Source organism: Vigna unguiculata, chromosome 6 (assembly GCF_037176805.1).
Source record: "Vigna unguiculata cultivar grain cowpea cultivar isolate G323 ecotype 2 chromosome 6, ASM3717680v1, whole genome shotgun sequence".
NCBI classification, from domain to species: domain Eukaryota; kingdom Viridiplantae; phylum Streptophyta; class Magnoliopsida; order Fabales; family Fabaceae; genus Vigna; species Vigna unguiculata.
In genome coordinates this window covers 23,814,705-23,835,279 of record NC_140797.1, presented here as the reverse complement: position 1 = coordinate 23,835,279, position 20,575 = coordinate 23,814,705, and the positions used below count along the sequence as shown (strand labels likewise).

The window sequence follows — 20,575 nt, the reverse complement described above, 5'->3', positions numbered from 1 at the left end:
AACGTTACCAAAAGATGAAAATTTTAGAATTTTAATGCACCAATTGCCTTTGAGTACTGGCCAAGGTGTTTCGTTGTTAAATTTTGAACAATTTTCATATGTAAAATAAGAATTATTTAAATTTTAAATGGTGAAAACGGTAAAAAAAATTAAAAAAGCCATACCAAAACATGAAAATTTTAGAAATTAAAAATAACAATCTCCTCTGAGTATTGGCCAACGTGTTTCTTTGGAAATGCTGAACAATTTTATATATAACAAATGATTCATTTAAATGATTAACGGTTTAAAGGGTAAAAAAAGTTAAAAACGTGTTACCAAAAGATGAAAATTTTCGAATTGTATCACACTAGTTCCTTTTGAGTATTGGCCAACGCCTTTTTTTGAAATTTTTAACAATTTTCTTATAAAAAATATGAATTATTTAAATTGTAAACGGTGAAAATGGTAAAAAAAAAACGTTACCAAAAGATGAAATTTTTTATACTTAAAAACACCAACCGCCTATGAGTATTGGCTAACGTGTTTTATTTGAAATGCTGAAATTTTTTTATATATAAAATATGAATCATTTAAATTGTAAATGGTCAAAAGGGTAAAAAAAATTAAAAAAGTTTGACAAAAATGTGATAAGTTTCAAATTTAAAAACACCATTGCCCTTTACGTAATACCCAACATGTTTCTTTTGAAATGTTGAACAATTTTTATATATAAAATATGAATAATTTAAATTGTAAACAATGAAAACGGTAAAAAAAATTAACAAGTGTTACCATAAGATGAAAATTTTCAAATTTAAAAACACCAATCTCCACTGTGTATTGCCCATCATGTTTCTTATGAATTGTTGGAAAATTTTTATATGCAGCATATGAGTCATATATATTGTTAACGGTGAAAAGGGTAAAAAAAATTAATAAAGCGTTACCAAAAGTTGAAAATTTTAGAATTTTAACGCACCAATTCCCTTTGAGTACTGGCCAAAGTGTTTCGTTGTTAAATTTTGAACAATTTTCATATACAAAATAAGAATTATTTAAATTTTAAATGGTGAAAACGGTAAAAAAAAAAATTAAAATAGCGATACCAAAACATGAAAATTTTCAAAATTAAAAATAACAATCTCCTCTGAGTATTGCCCAACGTGTTTCTTTTGAAATGCTGAACAATTTTATATATAACAAATGATTCATTTAAATGATTAACAGTTTATAGGGTAATAAATGTTAAAAACGTGTTACCAAAAGATGCAAATTTTTGAATTGTATTACACTAGTTCCTTTTGAGTATTGGCCAACGTCTTTTTTTGAAATTTTTAACAATTTTCTTATAAAAGATATGAATTATTTAAATTGTAAACGGTGAAAATGGTAAAAAAAAACGTTACCAAAAGATGAAATTTTTTATACTTAAAAACACCAATCGCCTATGAGTATTGGCCAACGTGTTTTATTTGAAATGCTGAAATTTTTTTATATATAAAATATGAATCATTTAAATTGTAAATGGTCAAAAGGGTAAAAAAAATTAAAAAAGTTTGACAAAAATGTGATAAGTTTCAAATTTAAAAACACCATTGCCCTTTATGTAATACCTAACATGATTCTTTTGAAATGTTGAACAATTTTTATATATAAAATATAAATCTTTTAAATTGTAAACAACGAAAAGGGTAAAAAAAATTAAAAAAATGTTACCATAAGGTGAAATTTTCCAAATTTAAAAACACCAATCTCCACTGTGTTTTGCCCAACATGTTTCTTATGAATTGTTGGACAATTTTTATATGCAGCATATGAGTCATTTATATTGTTAACGGTGAAAAGGGTAAAAAAAATTAATAAAGCGTTACCAAAAGATGAAAATTTTAGAATTTTAATGCACCAATTCCCTTCGATTACTGGCCAAAGTGTTTCATTGTTAAATTTTGAACAATTGTAATATATAAAATAAGAATTATTTAAATTTTAAATGTTGAAAATGGTAAAAAAAAAATTAAAAAAGCGATACCAAAACATGAAAATTTTCAAAATTAAAAATAACAATCTCCTCTTAGTGTTGGCCAACGTGTTTTTTTTGAAATGCTGAACAATTTTATAAATAACAAATGATTCATTTAAATAATTAACGGTTTAAAGGGTAAAAAAATTTAAAACGTGTTACCAAAAGATGCAAATTTTCGAATTGTATTACACTAGTTCCTTTTGAGTATTGGCCAACGTCTTTTTTTGAAATTTTTAACAATTTTCTTATAAAAGATATGAATTATTTAAATTGTAAACGGTGAAAATGGTAAAAAAAAACATTACCAAAAGACGAAATTTTTTATACTTAAAAACACCAATCGCCTATGAGTATTGGCCAACGTGTTTTATTTGAAATGCTGAAATTTTTTTATATATAAAATATGAATCATTTAAATTGTAAATGGTCAAAAGGGTAAAAAAAATTAAAAAAGTTTGACAAAAATGTGATAAGTTTCAAATTTAAAAACACCATTGCCCTTTACGTAATACCCAACATGTTTCTTTTGAAATGTTGAACAATTTTTATATATAAAATATGAATCATTTAAATTGTAAACAATGAAAAGGGTAAAAAAAATTAAAAAAGTGTTACCATAAGATGAAATTTTTCAAATTTAAAAACACCAATCTCCACTGTGTATTGCCCAACATGTTTCTTATGAATTGTTGGACAATTTTTATATGCAGCATATGAGTCATTTATATTGTTAATGGTGAAAAGGGTAAAAAACAATTAATAAAGCGTTACCAAAAGATGAAAATTTTAGAATTTTAATGCACCAATTCCCTTCGATTACTGGCCAAAGTGTTTCGTTGTTAAATTTTGAACAATTTTCATATATAAAATAAGAATTATTTAAATTTTAAATGTTGAAAATGGTAAAAAAAAAATTAAAAAAGCGATACCAAAACATGAAAATTTTCAAAATTAAAAATAACAATCTCCTGAGTATTGCTGATGAAGTATTATCTTGTTTCTTTTAAAGATTATTGAATATGGTGTGAGTTGGTTAAGAAAGCTAAGTGAAATCCCCACTGGACATTAAGATAGCAAGCTATCTAGATGTGAAGGTTTCTTTCACAAAGCTCAAGAGAAGAAGATGATGGATTGATTCAAAATAAAAAGGAAATGGAAAGCACATAAATCATAGAAAACCAAGAATAATTAAAGGAAGATGAAAACATAAAATGGAAAGGAAAGAAATGGTAGAAATGTGAGAAGCATGCCACTACAAGGCTAGGCTAGAAGCCATGGCAACCTTGAAGATGAGTGGATGTGTGCCGCCACTTGCTATGCAAGATAAGGCTTAACAGTATTCACTCCCAAGGGAGGAAACTCTCACAAATGGTTGAGACACAAGAGTGTTTTACTTCAAAATCTTCCACCCTTTTACATGTCTAGGAGCACCCCTTATATAGAAGAGTTTAGGGGCCTCTAAGCAAATAAAAGATACCTAAGGATGTCTCTACAAAAACCTAACCCTAGCTTCTAGAAACTAGGTCAAATAAGGTTACAAAAATGAGAGACAAAAGAGCTAACTATGGTGTGTGCAAGGCTAATTTCGTTCTAGCACAAAAGGAGACAAAGAATGTGTCTCATATGTCTCCAAAAAGTGGCCATAGTGTGCTAAAAACAAAGGAGACCAAAGGTACATAGGTACCCTTGCTTTATGCCTTTTTCTTTATGCTTTATGCCTTTGCTTTACTCTCTCTCCTCCACATCATTTATGCTCCCCAATCACCATGTGCCACCTAGCATTGATTTCTTACTCCTAATTAACCTATAAAGCAAATAAACATAAATTAGCATGTTGGCTTAAGTCAAGTCAACTATAGTCAACAAGTCAAACCTAGTCAAAGGTCAACAAGTCAACTAAAGTTGATTCAACTAAGTCAACTTAGGGAATAAAAAATAACAAACACAAATGAAAGGGATGAAGGATTAATGAACTGCCTTTCTAAACATGCTTAGTCTTCTTAAGCATGTTCCTCCATCCTTGGTTGGGGTCAATCCTTCATCATGCTCCCCTCCTTAGAGAGAATTTGACCACAAATTCTTTAAGCCTTTGTAGATGGAGCTTGACTTGATTTGGGGGAGGATTTGCGCCTCCCTTTTATGAGCTCTTGTTCCATCCTTTCTAAAGGTATTACCCCTAGCTTTGGTTAAGCCATCTTTATTTTCTAGACTACTCTTCCTCTTTTTCTTGTGCTTTGGGCCTTCCTTTTTGGCTTGGGAAGGGAAGGAAGGGTGATGCACATCTTGCTTTGGAAGAATTTTTTTGTAAGCAAGTAACACCTTGGTGAAAGCTTGCCCCTTTTGTTTTTCTTCTTTATCTTTTCTTATTATATTTCTATCCTTATTAACTTCTTGAGGTGATAGAGGTAGTAAAGTTATCTTTTTCCCATTTTTGAAGAAAATATATTGGTTGGTATGGCCATCATGTAATGTTTGTTTATCAAATTGCCATGGCCTACCTAGTAAGATATGTGTGACTTCCATGGGAACAACATCACATAGCACCTCATCTTTGTAGCTTCCTATAGAGAAGTTAATTAGGACTTGTTTATTGACATCTATTTCTCCCTCTTTACTTATCCAAGCAAGCTTGTAGGGCTTAGCATGAGGAATGGTCTCTAAGCTAAGCTTTTCCACCAACCTTGTGCTAGCTACATTGGTACTACTTCCTCCATCAATAATTAGAGAGCAAACCCATTTGTTAATTTTGCATCTAGATTGAAAAATGTTTTCTCTTTGAGTTGGCTCAAGCTCACTTTGATCTTGACCTATCATGCGCCTTAATAACATAGGGTCTTTCTCATAAATTTGAGTTTTACTAGAGGAAGAAGATTCTTTTGAAAGATAATGGGGAGATGAGTGTTCACTTTCAACATCATTACTCTTCTTTAAGATCATGGTCCTCTTGGTTGGGCAATTTAAAGCAATGTGATTATAACCCAAACATTTAAAACATTTAATGGAACTTGATCTTGAAGAAGTGGAATGGTGAATGTGATCACTTGGAGACTTACTTTTACTTGGTGGTTCTTTATGAGAGTTAGAAGGGAACTTATCATGTTTCTTTTTATCATTTCCCTTCCATGAGTGACTAGAGTAGTGGTTGGGTGAGTAACTCTTCTTTGCCCTTCTTTTTCTTTTCAATTGAATTTCAATCCCAAGGGCAAGTGTGAAAACATTTTCAAGAGTGGAGTACTCATACAACTCTACTTGGTCTTTTATGTCTCTCCTAAGACCACTCACAAATCTTTTTATTTTCTCTTTATTAGTTTCTTTTATTTCAACCCTACGCATTTGAGACTCTAATTCTTTAAAGTACTCACTCACACTCATAGAACCTTGGTGAAGCCTTTGGAGCTTCAAAGGAAGTTCCTTCCTATAGGAGGGAGGAACAAATCTAGCGCGCATAAGAGTTTTAATGTCCATCCAAGAAGCCGCGGGTGGCCCTTGGTCATAATTCTTACAAACTTTATGCCACCAAGTATTGGCATACTCCAAAAATCCTAAAACTACTAGATCAACTTGTGCTTGATCCTTTACATGATTTTCATTGAAAATTTGATCAACTTTAGCTTCCCAATCAAGGAAGATTTTTGGATCACTTCCACCATAGAACTTAGGAATCTTTGGAGTTTGCTTCTCTTGTGATGGGTTGCGCCTAGAATGCCCTTTTTTCCTAGCCTCTCTTTCTTGCTCTTTAGCTTCAAGCCTTTGAATGTGCTCTTGGATTCTTAGGTCACTTTGCTCCTTTTCTTTTCTCAATTGTTCAAAAGACTCCTTCCTAGAGAACTCCAAATCCCGAAGTAATCTCATCAATGTATTGTTTTTGTTTAGAGTAGGTGCATTTGATGAACTTGCCATGATTCCTACAACAAAACACTCAAAGCCAAGGCAAAATAAATGAATTAGGAGTTAGACAACATGAAAACCGAGACCAATTCCAACCCAAAATGTAACCCAAGTGTTTAGATCACTCTCCCAAAGTAATAAGGCAAGGCTACACTCAAAGCTCCTCCAAAGGAGTGAAGCAAACACTTTTAAAAACTTGTTCAAAACCTTTCAAATGCAAGACAAGTGATTCGGCCACAACATCCCAAGAGTTTCAAGAAAAGAAAACTACTAAGACAAAACAAAGAACACCTAGTGACAAGCAAGAAAAACACAAAAACAAGGAAAGCTAAACTCTAAAGAAGAAAAGTTTGAGACAAAACTTTTAACAAGACTAAAACAAAAAAAGCACATTTTAAAGACTCTATGGAAAGCACTTAACAAGCATCTTCAAGTCTTAAATTATGCATACACCAAGAAAGATCATAACCAAGTTAAAGCATGGAACTTATTAGCCAATATCACCCAATTCTCAAGTATGAAAACTAGTAGCATAACACCTAGTGAAAAACACACTTTTAGTTCACCAAGGAGCAAGGTTGCTCTCGGTTTTTAGGCAAAAATTGGTGCAAAATTTTCTTCTTTCACAACTAGTTTCATAAAATGGTGAGAAAGAGTTTTAGGTGGCTTGGACACTTAGTTCCTCAAGTTTTAGGCCAAAATCAATTTCATTGAGCATACATCAAGCAAGACATAAAGTGAAAGCAAGATTCAAATACTTGGAAAAACAAGAATAAGAAAACTTCAAGCTAACATATGACATATGACTCAAGCAAAAGTTAGGCACATTTAAAGACTCAAACATGTAGCTATCATGCATTTAAACTTTTGGAAATGAAGGTCAATGATTAAGCACACAAAGACATGTTATCCAACAACATTTAGGAGTAAGAAGAGTAACAAAAACAGTAGCCAAAACTGCCCAACATAACCTGAAAAACGTTGATTCGCGGTGATCTCGGCAGCTCTGACCTTTGCTCACTATTTCAATCATAACTCTCTCCACAGAACTCCAAATGCATTGGTTCTTTTTTTGTTAAAAACTAGACTAACAGAGATTTCTTTGGACATCAAGAACGTAATTTTTGGACCACTGAGCAGGTTCAGTTTCCTCTTTTAAAATCGTGAACAGTTTCTGCCAGCATTGTTTTTATGTGAACCATTAAAAGATAGCTACACAAGACAAGGTTAGAACATGAAAACACCATATTCAAGGACAACCAAAGCTCTAGATACCAAATTATGAAGGATTATCTTGTTTCTTTTAAAGATTATTGAATATGGTGTGAGTTGGTTAAGAAAGCTAAGTGAAATCCCCACTGGACATTAAGATAGCAAGCTATCTAGATGTGAAGGTTTCTTTCACAAAGCTCAAGAGAAGAAGATGATGGATTGATTCAAAATAAAAAGGAAATGGAAAGCACATAAATCATAGAAAACCAAGAATAATTAAAGGAAGATGAAAACATAAAATGGAAAGGAAAGAAATGGTAGAAATGTGAGAAGCATGCCACTACAAGGCTAGGCTAGAAGCCATGGCAACCTTGAAGATGAGTGGATGTGTGCCGCCACTTGCTATGCAAGATAAGGCTTAACAGTATTCACTCCCAAGGGAGGAAACTCTCACAAATGGTTGAGACACAAGAGTGTTTTACTTCAAAATCTTCCTCCCTTTTACATGTCTAGGAGCACCCCTTATATAGAAGAGTTTAGGAGCCTCTAAGCAAATAAAAGATACCTAAGGATGTCTCTACAAAAACCTAACCCTAGCTTCTAGAAACTAGGTCAAATAAGGTTACAAAAATGAGAGACAAAAGAGCTAACTATGGTGTGTGCAAGGCTAATTTCGTTCTAGCACAAAAGGAGACAAAGAATGTGTCTCATATGTCTCCAAAAAGTGGCCATAGTGTGCTAAAAACAAAGGAGACCAAAGGTACATAGGTACACTTGCTTTATGCCTTTTTCTTTATGCTTTATGCCTTTGCTTTACTCTCTCTCCTCCACATCATTTATGCTCCCCAATCACCATGTGCCACCTAGCATTGATTTCTTACTCCTAATTAACCTATAAAGCAAATAAACATAAATTAGCATGTTGGCTTAAATCAAGTCAACTATAGTCAACAAGTCAAACCTAGTCAAAGGTCAACAATTCCATGCGTTGTGTTTGTCGAATTTACTTTTCATCAGCGGACCAAATGCATAATAAAGCACTATGAACAAGCTTCCTTTTCAAACATGGATCTTGGCATGTTTCATTCACATGCTTATCCTTTTGTTCCTGTAAAATGACAACACAAACTGTAGAACACAAAAAATTGACAAATAAACTTTCCATCATATTTTTCTCTACTTCCATTTCTTTTTCTTCATTCTCCCTTCCTTCTACAGTTTTTATTGTTTCTTTCTCTATTATTTCTTTTTCTATTTTCTCCTTCACCCTATGTTGATCCTTACTGACTTGTCTTGGTGTCATATATATATTTCAACTTCATTTTATGTCCCTCATGCCTCAAATAAAGGAAACGTTCATCATGATTGAGTGTTTTAAAACGAAGTCATGCCCATCCCAAAAGAAGATGACAAGAGTCCATGAGAGCAATATCACATAATACTTCTGTCACACATTGCCCTGTACTGAATTTGATCCATGCTTGATTCGGATGAAAGCTTGTTGGTAATTGGAGTTTCTCCACCAATCTTTCGCTCACAACATTGTTGTCGCTTCCGTAATCGAATCCAACTAAACATGGGTGGGCTTCGATTAAACACCTTGTATAATAAACTTCCATTCGTATTACAAATCTAGATAGCCAGGCTCTGAATACCAAATGATGTGAATCTAGAAGGTTGGCTTCGTTTTATGGATCTATATAGGTTGGAATGCCAATAAGCAAGGAATTTGAAAAATTGTTTAAAAGAAGAAAACTGAAACAGATAAGAAGATGGAGTGGAAATTTGTAGACGTCACACTTCCAAGGATGGAAGATGAGCCAAAGAGTTTAAACACAGAAAGGACATAGGAGAGCATAAGAGAATCACTCTCACTAAAATAAAAGTGGTAAACTCTAATAGTATTCTGAACAAAATTCAACTTGCTTTCATTGATGAAAATGGTTCAGCTTATATAGAAGCTTTAGCCATCAGAATTACAAAAGACACATAAATTTCAATTACAACCGACTTAAAGCTATTAATGATCCACTCAAGCTAATATTGATCCACTATTTAATGGTTGCTTGTAACTGAAGTTAAGGCTACCAAAAGTCATCCACAAACTTTCAGCAAAGGTCCTCATGATCTTCCAAAAGCTGATTCTTAAGTTGGCATATGGACCCTTATTTCTAGTTGAAAGTAAAGCAAAACTAAAGCTTATTAATTGGTTAAACCAGAACACAATTTGGTTAGCCAATTTTACAAAGCATTGGTCCCTTATTTCAACACAAGAAACTGCATCAACATGGCGCATTAATCATCCTCCATTTCCCCCATATGAAATTCACATCATATCCTCCTTCTTCGAGAACATTTGTCCCGAATCTTAAGACTTTATTTTTCAACTAGTTTTAATATAAGTTTATTATGATCTTATGTAGGACTTTTTTTTTCCACAACTTGAAACTAATTCTCTTCCTTCAGGATTAAATTCAACTTGAATATATTCATATTTGTTCCTTTCCAATGGTTGCACTCCGTGGAGCACTTTTCTTGCCAACAGTGCCCCACCTTGATATGTAACAATTCCATGCGTTGTGTTTGACGAATTTACTTTTCATCAGTGGACCAAATGCATAATAAAGCACTATGAACAAGCTTCCTTTTCAAACATGGATCTTGGCGTGTTTCATTCACATGCTTATCCTTTTGTTCCTGTCAAATGACAACACAAACTGTAGAACACAAAAAATTGACAAATAAACTTTCCATCATATTTTTGTCTACTTCCATTTCTTTTTCTTCATTCTCCCTTCCTTCTACAGTTTTTATTGTTTCTTTCTTTATTCCTTCTTTTTCTATTTTCTCCTTTGCGCTATGTTGATCCTTACTGACTTGTCTTGGTGTCATATATATATGTATTTCAACTTCATTTTATGTCCCTCATTCCTCAAATAAAGGGAACGTTCATCATGGTTGAGTGTTTTAAAACGAATTCATGCCCATCCCAAAAGAAGATGACAAGAGTCCATGGGAGCAATATCACCTAATACTTCTTTCACACATTACCCTGTATTGAATTTGATTCACGCTTGATTCGGATGAAAGCTTGTTGGTAACTCGAGTTTCTCCACTAATCTTTCGCTCACAACATTGTTGTCGCTTCCATAATCGAATCCAACTAAACATGGGTGGGCTTCGATTAAACACCTTGTATAATAAACTTCCATTCGTATTCCAAATGTAGATAGTCAGGCTCTGAATACTAAATGATGTGAATGAAGAGGGTTGGCTTCGTTTTATGGATCTATATAGGTTGGAATGCCAATAAGCAAGGAATTTGAAAAATTGTTTAAAAGAAGAAAACTGAAACAGATAAGAAGATGGAGTGGAAATTTGTAGACGTCACACTTCCAAGGATGGAAGATAAGCCTAAGAGTTTAAACACACAAAGGACATAGGAGAACATAAGAGAATCACTCTCACTAAAATAAAAGTGGTAAACTCAAATAGTATTCTGAACAACATTCAACTTGCTTTCATTGATGAAAAATGTTCAACTTATATAGGAGCATTAGCCATCAGAATTACAAAAGACACATAAATTTCAATTACAACCCACCTAAAGCTATTAATGATCCACTCAAGCTACCACTGTGTAATGGTTGATTGTAACTGAAATTAAGGCTACCAAAATTCATCCACAAAATTTCAGCAAAGGTCCTCTTGATCTTCCAAAGGCTGATTCTTAAGTTGGTATATGGACCCTTATTACAACTTGAAAATAAAGCAAAACTAAAGCCCATTAATTGGTTAAGCCAAAACACAATTTGGTTAGCCAATTTTACAAAGCATTGGGCCCTTATTTCAACACAAGAAACTGCATCAACATGGCGCATTAATCATCCTCCATTTCGCCCATATGAAATTCACATCATATCCTCCTTCTCCGAGAACATTTGTCCCGAATCTTAAGACTTTATTTTTCTACTAGTTTTAATATAAGTTTATTATGATCTTGTGTAGTACATTATTTTTCCACAACTTGAAACTAATTCTCTTCCTTCAGGATCAAAATCAACTTGAATATATTCATATTTGTTCCTTTCCATTGGTTGCAATCCGTGGAGCACTTTTCTTGCCAACAGTGCCCCACCTTGATATGTAATAATTCCATGCGTTGTGTTTGACGAATTTGCTTTTCATCAGCGGACCAAATGCATAATAAAGCACTATGAACAAGCTTCCTTTTCAAACATGGATCTTGGCGTGTTTCTTTCTCATGCTTATCCATTTGTTCATGTAAAATGACAACACAAACTGTAGAACACAAAAAATTGACAAATAAACTTTCCATCATATTTTTGTCTATTTCCATTTCTTTTTCTTCATTCTCCCTTCCTTCTATAGTTTTTATTGTTTCTTTCTCTATTCTTTCTTTTTCTATTTTCTCCTTCGCCCTATGTTGATCCTTACTAACTTGTCTTGGTGTCATATATATATTTCAACTTCATTTTATGTCCCTCATGCCTCAAATAAAGGGAACGTTCATCATGATTGAGTGTTTTAAAACGAAGTCATGCCCATCCCAAAAGAAGATGACAAGAGTCCATGGGAGCAATATCACATAATACTTCTTTCACACATTGCCCTGTACTGAATTTGATTCATGCTTGATTCGGATGAAAGCTTGTTGGTAACTGGAGTTTCTCCACTAATCTTTCGCTCACAACATTGTTGTCGCTTCCGTAATCGAAACCAACTAAACATTGGTGGCCTTCAATTAAACACCTTGTATAATAAACATCCATTCGTATTACAAATCTAGATAGCCAGACTTTGAATACCAAATGATGTGAATCCAGAGGGTTGGATTCGTTTTATCGATCTATATAGGTTGGAATGCCAATAAGCAAGGAATTTGAAAAAAAATTTAAAAGTAGAAAACAGAAACAGATAAGAAGATGGAGTGGAAATTGATAGACGTCACACTTCCAAGGATGGAAGATAAACCTAAGGGTTTAAACACACAAAGGACATAGGAGAATATAGGAGAATCACTTTCACTAAAATAAAAGTGGTAAACTCTAATAGTATTCTCAACAAAATTCAACTTGCTTTCATTGATGAAAATGGTTCAGCTTATATAGGAGCTTTAGCCATCAGAATTACAAAAGACACATAAATTTGAATTACAACCCACCTAAAGCTATTAATGATCCACTCAAGCTACCACTATTTAATGGTTGCTTGTAACAGAAGTTAAGGCTACCAAAACTGATCCACAAACTTTAAGCAAAGGTCCTCTTGATCTTCCAAAGGATGATTCTTAAGTTGGCATATGGACCCTTATTACAAGTTGAAAATAAAGCAAAACTAAAGCCCATTAGTTGGTTAAGCCAAAACACAATTTGGTTAACCAATTTTACAAAGCATTGGGCCCTTATTTAAACACAAGAAACTGCATCAACATAGCGCATTAGTCATCCTCCATTTTGCCCCTATGAAATTCACATCCTACCCTCCTTCTTCGAGAAGATTCGTCCCAAATCTTGAGAATTTATTTTTCTACTAGTTTTAATATAAGTTTATTATGATCTTGTGTAGGACATTATTTTTCCACAACTTGCAACTAATTCTCTTCCTTAAGGATCAAATTGCACTCGAATATATTCATATTTGTTCCTTTCCATTGGTTGCAATCCGTGGAGCACTTTTGTTGCCAACAGTGCCCCACCTTGATATGTAACAGTTTCATGCGTTGTGTTTGACGAATTTGCTTTTCATGAGCGGACCAAATGCATAATAAAGTACTACGAACAAGCTACCTTTTCGAACATGGATATTGGCGTGTTTCATTCACATGCTTATCCTTTTGTTCCTCTAAAATGACAACACAAACTGTAGAAGACAAAAAATTGACAAATAAACTTTCCATCATATTTTTCTCTACTTCCTTTAAAACGAAGTCATGCCCATTCCAAAAGAAGAAGACAAGAGTCCATGGGAGAAATATCACATAATACTGCTTTCACACATTGCCCTGTATTGAATTTCATCCACGCTTGATTCGGATGAAAGCTTGTTGGTAACTAGAGTTTCTCCACCAATATTTCGCTCACAACATGGTTGTCGCTTCCGTAATCGAACCCAACTAAACATGGGTGGCCTTCGATTAAACAACTTGTATAATAAACTTCCATTTGTATTCCAAATCTAGGGAGCCAGGCTCTGAATACCACATGATGTGAATCCAGAGGGTTGGATTCGTTTTATCGATCTATATAGGTTGGAATGCCACTAAGCAAGGAATTTGAAAAAAATTTTAAAAGAAGAAAACGGAAACAGATAAGAAGATGGAGTGGAAATTGATAGACCTCACACTTCCAAGGATGGAAGATAAGTGATGGACGCACGAAGCCGCATCTCTTGTCAGAATCACGATGCAAGGCCGTGAAACATGGATTTGTTCGGTGGAAATCCACCAAACAGGCAGCGGAAGGTGATTATGGTGTTCGGAATCTCACCGACGAGGTCACTCTAGGGTTTACTCTCGGTGAAGATGAGCTAAGATAAAAGGGGATTAAAATCTCTCTCATTCATCAAAGCTAATCTGTTACAGAGATGGATCTGCCTTTATATAGGTGAAGGCAGCCATTAACGGAAGTAAACAGAAAAGAAAGGAAAACCGTCATCTAACAAGGATCCTAACGGCAGAGATGAAGGCGTGAAATAGAAGCCCTAGCTACAAAGGTTAAACGCGTGATGGTAAGAAGAGAAAGGCGTGAGTCGCACTCCCTAGCTCAAGACGAGAAACCCTAGCAGCGCCATGAGCATATGTTGGGTCATTCTGCAGAAACGTGAAGGTGCAGTTGGAAACAACAGGCCATGCGGGAGTTAAAAGGAGAATTGGGTTGTTAGACTTCAGGCCCATCAAGACGCTATCTTCAAAGATGGACGTGCCTTGGAGAATCATCAAATGAAGTTGGCTGCTGATTGGATTCATGCGTGTAGAGATTTGGTTAAATTGGGCTCGGGCCCAATTAGATTGATGCGGGAGAAGGAAAGCAGCCATCGTTGCGCAACAGGCTGGATCTTGATGGAAAGCATTTGTGTGGTGAATTGGGCCGCAGATCCAATGCCAGATACTTCAATAATTGGCATCTTGGAAAAGTGGGCTGCATTTAGCAAAACAAACCCAATTAAAACAAATTTTATTTAATTAAAAATAAAAGAAACTTAAAAGAAATTAAAAGAAATGGACCTAGCCAATGGCCCAAGCCATGAGGCCTTAGGGTGATATTCATCATCCCCTCCCTCTTGAAGAGGATCTGTCCTCAGATGTAGAAGGTTGATTAAGGCCCACAGCATTAAAAGCTGAATTCCTCCTGGATCAAAAATACATCTACAGTAGTCATCAAATAAGATTTCATTAAAATTTTGGATTTCATGCAGAGTATATTTTGTGAAGATACATGAAGATGGGCTGTCATGTTTAAAAACATTTTCAATTAAGCCCATTTTACAAAAATATTGATTTTCCCTTTGACTTAATTGTGACCTAAAAGGTAACTCTAAGTGAAAGGTTAATTTTCGCAACTCTTTTGAGGAGTATGAAATGATTGGTGAAGGTGGAAAACAAATTTTAGGGAGAACTAAGACAGAAGCATTAACGACAAATAAAAAAGAGTTGAAAGATGGAATTACTCCCTTGAGGTCAATGCAAGAAATTATAGGATGTTGTATCTCTACTTCCCTAAGCATTACTTCTTTTCTCTCAATCTCTTCCTCTTTTCTCTTAAACTCTTTCTCTTGTCTTACTCTCTCTTTTTCTTCAAATTCCCTTCTCTCTTTTTCCTCCTTCTCTTTTCTTTGTTGTTCCTCTTCTTCTCTCAATTCTTGTTCAAATTTCTCTCTTTCTTTTTGCTCTCTTTTCAGAATTCTTATTCTTTCCTTTTCTTCTAACTCCCTCATATCTCTTAAGAGTATTGTGAGTTTTTCCTCCTTCCTCCTTGTTATCTCAATTTTCGTTTTCTCTATCTCATGATCAAAATCAAAGGAAGGTGGTATGAATGTTATTCTCATGCATGCTCTCATCTCACTCCAATTTTGAATGGGAGATTTTCTTACTTTTTCCACTCTAGACTGCCTATAATCCCACCACTCTTTTGCATGTCCTACAAAACTAGAAATGCACAAAGTAAGAAAATAGTATTTACTATGTCTAAGATGGAATAAATGCACTAAATCATCTATTTCCCTCTCCCAAGATATGTATGATAATGCACTTATGTCCTCACCAAAGAAAGGGAATGTACTCTGATGTGTATGATGCATTTTATCCTCACTATGACTACCTAAATGCAATCCTCTATACGAATGAAAACTCATCTTGTCAAAAACACTTATCAAACAATTTATTTCACAAAGAAACTTCAGAAATTTATAAAGAGAATATAAAGGAAAAGATTTCTAGAGATATTCCCAGGAAAGGGAGGTGAGTCTCATGAACAAGCTTAGAAACCAAACCTTTCCTAGCCAGAAATCTCTAAATTTCTTTCACAAAAATTCTCAATAAAATTTCCCAGCAAAACAGATCTTGATTGTGAAAAAAACAATTTTCAAAGTGTGTGAAATCCTATGACCAAAGAAAAGTCAACTAAGTGTTTAAAGATTTGCACCTAGATATCACAGAGACGTAAAACATAAATTTCAACATGCATAACACACATTACCTGGACATGGAAAACATAAAGAACAAGAAAACATAAAAAACAAGAAAACATAAACTAGACGAAAAGTGTTCCTAAGTGAAGAATCAAGTGGCACTTGGAACCCCTTGATAACGTCACACTACACGATTAAAAAAAACTATTACAAACAACTAAGGAATGGAATTGCAATAATGCATTTTCCCATTCCAAAGCAAATTAACAGAAACTAAAAGAAGAAAAAAAAAATACACAAAATTCTGTGATAACAAAAAGAAATCTGCAACTGGAATTGGACCAGTTTGCTCTCGGTCCAGCCTGCCCTCAAGTGTTTGGTCTCTTTTGAAATCCCAGCTCACTCCTCAATTTCTCTCGGGTAGCCACTCAAGTGTCTTTCCTCACAGTTCCTCCTTCAGCTCTACCTTCAAGAGAAAGGTAATCACCTACAAAGTTGCCAAATCAGTGAGTTTCAAGCCAAATGAACCAAGATCACTCACGGTCTTCCACATAAGAATAATAAAGCAGAAAATCAAGAAAAGCTCAAATGGAAGAATTGGACAACATCAAGTGATAGAAATAAATGGACAAACTCAATTGAATAACAAGAAGGACAAGCAAGAAAAAGGCAAATCAACAAAGGATAGCACACAAAGGAGAACTTAAGGAATGTGTCTAAAACAAGATTAAAAAAAACTAAAATCAAGAAGACTCAAAACAAACAAGTTGAATCAAGAGCATATGCAAATGACATTGAAAAAGAAAGTAGTATCTATGTGAACTGTGCTCCACTATTTTCACGCTGCTGAAACAAACAATGTTAGCAGATTCAATACAGACTTTGTTTTGCTGCATGCTCGTTTAGATGCCTTTTTTTTTATCAGGTTTGCATTTTTCACTGATTTTTTTTTTCAATTCTGAAAAACTGGAAGAACAGTTCATACAAAGGTTAATTTTCTACCACCAAATCAATGGACAATTGCATATGACAAGAACAAGTGATCCAACTAAAAAATTCAAACAGACTCATACAAGACAACAGAAAAGACTAGGTCAATGTAGAACCAGGACCATAAAGCAGTGATCAAGCAAGCCAGCTTTATGCAGACAAGGAAAACACCATGGTCAAAGAACAAATTAGCAAAATAGATACAAACTGACGGAAAACAAATAATATGGCCAAAATGAACACTGCATCAAAGCAACAAGTAAGGATACCAAACAAACAATTGGATTCAAAACATGCATTGAACTCCACACAAATATGGATAATCTACCAAGTAAAGTCTCGGACAAGACATCACAACATCTCACCACACTCATGGATTCAAAACAGAGCCTGAAACAAGAGAGTTCAGTTTGATTCAGAAATTATAATAAGTTCAATAACACAAACTGAATCAATGAATCAAGATACTGAATTGAAATCAACTGAAAGTCCAGCACAAACAAGGAAGATATATGAAACTGCAAGGAAATGATAAGGACACACTCTAGGCTAGTAATCATAGATCAACAAAATGTGATTAAGCAGACACATGATTGAAAACAGATGCAGTTTCAATTCAGATTCAGATATCAACCAAGACTCAACAAAGAACTACTAGTGCAATGGAATAGCAGAATCACACATCACATGTCACAGAAATGGAAAAGATGAACTACACATTTATGGATCAAATCAACACAAGAAAGAATCCAGTTTCAACAATAATAGATTGCTGCCAACAACATATACGCCCATGGCCAAATCAACATTTGCATACAATTAGAAACATGAAATACAGCAGCAAATGGTCAGAAACATTAAAAAAAACACCAGATTTTGTCAAAACAAGTTAGGCTAGCAACACTCAATTGATTGGAGTGTCACAGAATCAGTGGAGTAATCATGGGTGCTTTGGACAGGACTAATGATTTGGCTCATACAAAGCAACAAAATCGGAAAACAATATTGACTCAGCCTAATAGAAACAACAGAGACATAATTCCAACCACAATTTGAATCAAATTAAGTGATATGGCCAGATAAAAGCTGCACTAGTTCAAAGTCAGCCTAGACATCAACGAAACCACTTGATTTCCACTGGATTAATCTGAGCAAAGACAGATCTAGCACATATATGGAATCAAACAGATTTGGTTCAATTGACAAGCATCATTGGCCCAAACATATACACCTCGATCATGAACATGAAGATACGAAACAATGAACACAGATGCATTTGGACTTCAAATTGATTTCAGAAAACAGAACAAGGCAACCAGTAGTTATTTTAGCAGAATTACACAGGAACAGTATCAATATGCACTGCAGAATAATTGCTAATGATCTAGTAGCAATATATGAACTCCACAACACACAGGAAACTAAACATACTCAGCACAACTGATGCAGAAACAGTTAACAACACACAATTCTATGGAAGCAACAACAGATAAAACGGCTACACAAAACTTATGACAAAACAGTGAGTTTAAAATTCAAAGCTAGGTAAAAAAAATGAAATCAAACCTAATTGACAAGCAATGGAGCAACAGAATGAAAGATCTAAATATTTCATCACAGAATTGATTCAAGGCAATCGGAACAATATATTTTGAATCAATTTCAGCAAAAAAAAATTCAGCACACAGATTCGAGACCAGAGACGCAAGAACTCAATCAAACAAGAACAAGACAGAATCGAACAGAAAAAGAAGAAATAGGAATATAGATACTCATCTTGGAAGACCTCCATGCTCCAAGCTCGAAACCGGAGCTCTGATTACCACATGATGGACGCACGAAGCCGCATCTCTTGTCAGAATCACGATGCAAGGCCGTGAAACATGGATTTATTCGGTGGAAATCCACCAAACAGGCAGCGGAAGGTGATTATGGTGTTCGGAATCTCACCGGCGAGGTCACTCTAGGGTTTACTCTCGGTGAAGGTGAGCTAAGATAAAAGGGGATTAAAATCTCTCTCATTCATCAAAGCTAATCTGTTACAGAGATGGATCTGCCTTTATATAGGTGAAGGCAGCCATTAACGGAAGTAAACAGAAAAGAAAGGAAAACCGTCATCTAACAAGGATCCTAACGGCAGAGATGAAGGCGTGAAATAGAAGCCCTAGCTACAAAGGTTAAACGCGTGATGGTAAGAAGAGAAAGGCGTGAGTCGCACTCCCTAGCTCAAGACGAGAAACCCTAGCAGCGCCATGAGCATATGTTGGGTCATTCTGCAGAAACGTGAAGGTGCAGCTGGAAACAGCAGGCCATGCGGGAGTTAAAAGGAGAATTGGGTTGTTAGACTTCAGGCCCATCAAGACGCTATCTTCAAAGATGGACGTGCCTTGGAGAATCATCAAATGAAGTTGGCTGCTGATTGGATTCATGCGTGTAGAGATTTGGTTAAATTGGGCTCGGGCCCAATTAGATTGATGCGGGAGAAGGAAAGCAGCCACCGTTGCGCAACAAGCTGGATCTTGATGGAAAGCATTTGTGTGGTGAATTGGGCCGCAGATCCAATGCCAGATACTTCAATAATTGGCATCTTGGAAAAATGGGCTGCATTTAGCAAAACAAACCCAATTAGAACTAATTTTATTTAATTAAAAATAAAAGAAACTTAAAAGAAATTAAAAGAAATGGGCCTAGCCAATGGCCCAAGCCATGAGGCCTTAGGGTGATCTTCATCAATAAGCCTAAGGGTTTAAACACACAAAGGACATAGGAGAACATAGGAGAATCACTCTCACTAAAATAAAAGTGGTAAACTCTAATAGTATTCTGAACAAAATTCAACTTGCTTTCATTGATGAAAATATTTCAGCTTATATAGCAGCTTTAGCCATCAGAATTACAAAAGACACATAAATTTCAATTACAACCCACTTAAAGCTATTAATGATGCACGCAAGCTAATAGTGATCCACTATTTAATGGTTGCTTGTAATAGAAGTTAAGGCTACCAAAAGTCATTCACAAACAATCAACAAAGGTCCTCTTGATCTTCCAAAGGCTGATTCTTAAGTTGGCATATGGACCCTTATTACAAGTTGAAAATAAAGCAAAACTAAAGCCGATTAATTGGATAAGCCAAAACACAATTTGGCTAGCAAATTTTACAAAGCATTGGGCCCTTATTTCAACACAAGAAACTGCATCAACATGCCGCATTAGTAATCCTCCATTTCGCGCCAATGAAATTCACATCATACCCTCCTTCTTCGAGAAGATTCCTCCCGAATCTTAAGACTTTATTTTTCTACTAGTTTTAATATAAGTTTATTATGATCTTGTGTAGGACATTATTTTTCCACAACTTGAAACTAATTCTCTTCCTTCAGGATCAAATTCAACTTGAATATATTCATATTTGTTCTTTTCCAATGGTTGCAATCCGTGGAGCACTTTTCTTGCCAACACTGCCCCACCTTGATATGTAACAATTCCATGTGTTGTGTTTGACGAATTTGCTTTTCATGAGCGGACCAAATGCATTATAAAGCACTACGAACAAGCTTCCTTTTCGAACATGGATCTTCGCGTGTTTCATTCACATGCTTATCCTTTTGTTCCTGTAAAATGACAACACAAACTGTGGAAGACAAAAAATTGACAAATAAACTTTCCATCATATTTTTCTCTACTTCCTTTAAAACGAAGTCATGCCCATCCCAAAAGAAGAAGGCAAGAGTCCATGGGAGAAATATCATATAATCCTGCTTTCAAACATTGCCATTTATTGAATTTCATCCATGCTTGATTCGGATGAAAGCTTGTTGGTAACTAGAG

At 34.7% G+C, this 20,575-nt stretch overlaps 1 long non-coding RNA gene across 1 annotated transcript; it reads right to left on the bottom strand.

Annotated features, from left to right (window-relative positions):
* Nucleotides 1-13,667: 13,667 nt before the first annotated feature.
* On the bottom strand, nt 13,668-19,284 carry LOC146885664 (uncharacterized). Its single transcript, XR_014995634.1, has 2 exons — nt 14,352-19,284; nt 13,668-14,265 (listed from the first exon to the last, which is right to left on the bottom strand). It is a non-coding gene; the product is annotated as an uncharacterized LOC146885664 (long non-coding RNA).
* Nucleotides 19,285-20,575: the final 1,291 nt, after the last annotated feature.